Below are 5,131 nucleotides of genomic sequence, written 5' to 3'. Positions count from 1 at the left end.
AAATTGGGCTCAATTGAGGATTATCTTCAAATGGATTATGCTTGAATGAGTTGAGATTGAATCAATTCAAATTATCTTGAGTCCAACCCTTAAAATTCTGGGTGGGTTACATATGCTTGGGTTTATTTTTGACACCCCAATCTAACATGTTAGTTGTGTCAATTTTCAATTTCTAGAGGGTAGTTTAGTCATTACCATTAATTGCCACAACATTGTTACAGGTGGCTAGGGGTGTCAAAAATGAACTCAAACATAGGTAACTCGTCCAACCAGCCCAGAATTTTAAGGGGTGAGTTCAAGATAATTTGAATTGAGCTCAATCTCAACCCGTTCAAGCCTAACTCATTTGAAGAGAATTCTCAATTGAGCCAATTCAATCTCCAATTTCAACCTGTTTTAAAACTTTTTATGATTGTAAAAGTTAAATATCAATATGTTAATTATTAAGATTAATCGGGTCAAACTAGGCGGGTCAAGACTCAATCTGGTTTTTAGCTCATTTGAGCCTAACCCATTTGAGTCCAAAGTAAACTTGGGTGAATCAAAACTTAATATTTCCAATTTCAACCCAACCCTCCCATTTGACACCCCTACGTGTGGCTCTCATGCCCCTCTTCTCATCTTTATTATTCCTTTGCCTTTGGCAGTAGAATTTCAAGTGACTCTCTCAAAGTGATTCTACAATTTTCAGGTTTCGTAAATATTATTTTCTGCTCACATTATGATCTTCTTTCTCCATTCCTCTTTTCTTCCTTTCTGTATTTGAACCAATTCCCATCTGAAAATCTACTGTTGTAATAAACAAAGTGGGAAAAGAGTATTTTTTTTAATTTTTCTCTTGCGAAATTTGATTCTAGATTTTGAAAACTCAAGTAACTAATTCAAATTTCTGAATGGATCTTTGCTTTGACTGTTCATAAATATTGCCTCTGCAGCCTTTCATCTTCAATCTTCTCAAAGTACTACTACAATTTTGAGGTAATTCCTTAGTGTGTTTTTGTATTCCTCTTGAATTTCTTTTTAAATTCTATTTTTGAAGTTGTCATTTTCATATGTTATTTTCCTCAATTTTCTTGTGAATTTTAATTATAGGTTGATGGAGTCTGAATCTGAGAAGAATCCAAAATGGCATAATGAAACCATTAAAAAACACAAACAAATCAATCACAAACAAAATAAAGCAAACCAAACTTCAATATAGTATGGTTTTTACACAAGAAATAAATAAGGAAATAACTATATAAGTTGTCTGCAATAATCAAAATGCAGATCCTCCTATTCTTACTGCGTTGATTATAAGCATTCTAATTGGAGGTCAATAGATTGTAAGAACATTTCTAAAAATTTAAATAGATAGACCTAAACTGTTGGGTATTAAAATGTGTGAATGAAAAATGAAGAGTTGAGACTTTGATGAAAAATTGCGATTTTTATGAAAAAATTGTGACTTTTGTGAAAAGTTAGGAAAGATGATGACCTTTCAAAAAGATTGTGACTTTCCAAAGGTTTGTGACCTTTACGGTAAGACACAATAAAAACATTTTTGCACTACCCTTTGTTTTCTATAAATTGAGTAATTTCCTCTCATTTTAAGAATGAAATTTTTATATTTCTTCTACTACTACTAAATCTAGTATATTAAGCGTACTTTATTGTCGTTAGGTATCAATAAACTAGTGTTTGAGATCATTCTATCATGGGAGGACATAATCCAAATCAAACCTCGGATATCAGTGGGCTTGATCTTCTTTTTATTTTTTAGATTTTGGTATATGTTACAAATTTTAGATTTGTGATTAATTTCTGTTTTCTGTTCTTCTATTTTTCACTGGTTCATTAAACTTTGGTAACTTCGTGTTTCTGCAAAGTTTGTTGGAATAAGTATGATTCTTTAAACACAGATTGACAATAATTCTTTTTGAAGAAAAATATTTCGTTTATTTTTTCTAATCTATTTTTGATTCTAGTTTCTCAACTAGTTTTCATTTTCTAGTTGTGAAAATATTCTTAAACGTTGTTGTGTCTTACCAAGTTCTTCAAAATTTTGTTTTTAGTATATTAGGAATATAAGATGAACAACATAAACACTCTATATCTTCCTATTATAGTAGAAGAGATAAAAATGATTTACAAGACAAAAAACACTAGGTAAATTCTTCCACTTGTCCTAGCTTTTGTGAATAGAATCAGGTAACTCGTGAAATTAGTCAAGCCGAACAACACAATTATCAGCAAATAAAGGATATAGGCGATTCACTAACTTGCACTATGTTATGCGGAATTCGAGATAATACGAGAAAATATAAACGCGAAAAACAAGACAACAGATTTACGTGGTTCACCAATAAATTGGCTACGTCCACGGGGAAGAGGGGGAGCAGTTTTACTATGGAGAGGCAAGAACAGAATACAGAATAGGGTTTGCCATAGCGTCTATATATAGTGCTAAGCTACGCCCTAACAGGCTTGGGCCCAAAATACAGAATTGACAGATAATTAAGGGCCCAATACAACAACATTGTATACCGTCGGGCCGGGGGCGACTCCGCCCCCCCGGACCCCCAGGCAAGGGGGCGCGTCGCCCCCCTGGACCCCCCGACTCGCTGACCGGGCAGCGAGACCCCCGTTCTTTTTGCTGTAACGGGTCCGATTCAAGGCATTCAACACACTAATTAACTAAGCGAACTATTTTACAGACCCAACAAATTAGATCATGATATATTACTCGATGTTAAGACCATTAAACTTATAAAGAGTTGACTTAATTTTTTGGATTATCTTTCAGCTTAACGCTGGAAAAAAAGGAAGAGAAAAATTCTAATCTCTATCAGCTTGCACTTGAATTTTTTCATATCCGTGATGTTGTTTGACTTATCATCTACTATGAATTGTTCCAAAAATCCACAATGCTGTTATAAAATATAGTTTCTAAAATTTGTTAATTGAATTTTAAAAAGTTCACTTTATTTTTAGTTTAGAAAGTATGAAATTAAGAGGGACACTTTTATTTTCACAAAGGTTGGAAGTTTGAATTGATGTAACAAAAATCTAATCTTTAGTTTTCTCATTCTTCCGCATTCATCTTAGTATTATTCTGTTGTTGGAGCGTTGTTATAGTTATTGAATAACAAACTACTGACTACAATTTGTCTCAATTGATATGTACTCTCTTGATTCTAGAACATGTTTCAAAATTGGAAAAACAAATTCTTTGAGGTGATACCAGTGATGATTATTTGAGTTTGTGATTGAACTTTCAGCTAGCCATTTTACTGTTTATGGGGTAAGAAACCTGCTCCAATTTGCGATTCTGTTTCTTTTCTGTTGTTGTCATTGTAGTCATCAATTGCAATATCATTTTACGGTATAAATAAGTATACTATGATTACTGACGATATGCTTGATTTGTGGTACAGACTTCATCTTCTAATGGATAAAAACACTACTACCTACATGTACAGTTTATTCTTAGAGCTGATTTAAAACCGGCAATAATTAAATAACTACTCGAAATCTAAGGAATTGTACTAAGGACAATTGTAGACTTGTATTACAATAGAATATCAACTTACTATTCATGAAGTTGAGTAATAGATTAATAATAGCATGACCAAAAAAATCTTCTTTTCTTTTCCCCCCTCCCAATTATCGACTGGTCCTTAGAATTATGTCTATGAGTTGACTGATTTTTATGTTGCATGGCAACTTGAGTTGATTGTGATACCAATTGACAAAGGAACATATATTTATTATTAGTGAACTTGATATTGTGATTTGCTGATCTTGTGAATGTCTTTTTTGGAACTTGTGATGGATAAATACTGAGCTTGTTGTTGAAGACATATAATTTGTTAAAGTGTTGTTATTGAGGACATGTAAATTGTTAAAGTGTTGTCGTTGAGGATATGTAATTTGTTTAAGTGTTGTTGTTGATGATATGTAATTTGTCAAAGTGTTGTCGTTGAGGATATGCATTTGTCTAGTGTTGTCGTTGAGGATATGCATTTGTCTAATGTTGTTATTGAGCTATGTGCTATGTAAACTGTGAGTTGTTAGGTTAGGATGATTTTTATGCAGGTAGTAGTTGTGGAGGTTCAGTTGGGGTGGTAGCTGTACCCGTATTTCATCCCCTTAGTTGTGTTTAGAGGCCTACTTGCCGAGTACCGTGTGATTTGACACTCACCCCTTGCTTCTACAAATTTTTTTGTAGGTTACTAGCCTGAACCTTTGTGATGTATTCTATTCTTTTTCGAGGCTTCTTGGAGATTTGTGAGGTAGTTTTTTGTCATCTCAGTAGACCTTCTTACTCATGTTTATGATTTTGTTCTTCTCTAGAAACAATGTCATATAAAACTTATAGTTTCTTTCGATTCAATTACAATACTTCAGAGGTTTGTACACGTGACAACCAAATTTTGGGGGTATATTTGAGTTTATTATAGAATTTTGCACATTTTATTGTAATGGTTGAGTTTTAGTCAGCCTAAAACTTAATTGTTACAATAAAGTGCAGAAATGTTATAATCAACTCAAAAATACCCCCAAAATTTGGTTGTCACGTGTAGAAGACTCTAAAGTATTACAATTAATTTTAAAAAAAAGTCAAGTCTCAAATGAACTTGTTTCTAGAATAGAACAAGATCATAATTAAGTAGAAAGAAAGTCTGCTAACAAGACAAACAACCACCCCATAACACTTTGTTTGGATCATTGTTACCAATTGTTTCATAATGTATTGTATTATTTGTACTCTATTGTACTGTATTGTATGGTATATACAATGTTTGCCTAAATTGTATTGTTTGTTGTTGTTTAGTAACATTCTAATTGTTTGATTTGATTATATCGTACTATATTGTAATTTATATATTTACTTAAATATTCTTAATTATTCTAGGATAGAAGGTTTGACTAGGTTTAAATAATTAAGGTAAAGGGTAAAATATTATTTTGAAATATTATGTAAAAATATAATTGAAAAAAGAAATTAAGTAACAATGGGAACACACCAAATTGGTTGTTCCATAAAATAGGAGTTTTCATTGTTACGGAACAACGAAATTTAACAATACAGTACAATACACTTTAAGTAACAATCAAAACAAACATTGTAGGTATAGTAACGATACAA

General features: G+C 32.2%; 1 long non-coding RNA gene across 1 annotated transcript; it reads left to right on the top strand.

Moving 5' to 3' along the window:
- Positions 1–596: 596 nt before the first annotated feature.
- LOC107028913 lies at positions 597–4,785 on the top strand. The gene is made up of 4 exons (XR_001457897.2): positions 597–691; positions 936–978; positions 3,181–3,283; positions 4,211–4,785. It is a non-coding gene; the product is annotated as an uncharacterized LOC107028913 (long non-coding RNA).
- Positions 4,786–5,131: the final 346 nt, after the last annotated feature.

Source organism: Solanum pennellii, chromosome 1 (genome assembly GCF_001406875.1).
Source record: "Solanum pennellii chromosome 1, SPENNV200".
NCBI classification, from domain to species: domain Eukaryota; kingdom Viridiplantae; phylum Streptophyta; class Magnoliopsida; order Solanales; family Solanaceae; genus Solanum; species Solanum pennellii.
The sequence above is the reverse complement of the archived record's forward strand: the minus strand, read 5'-3'. Positions and strand labels throughout refer to the sequence as shown.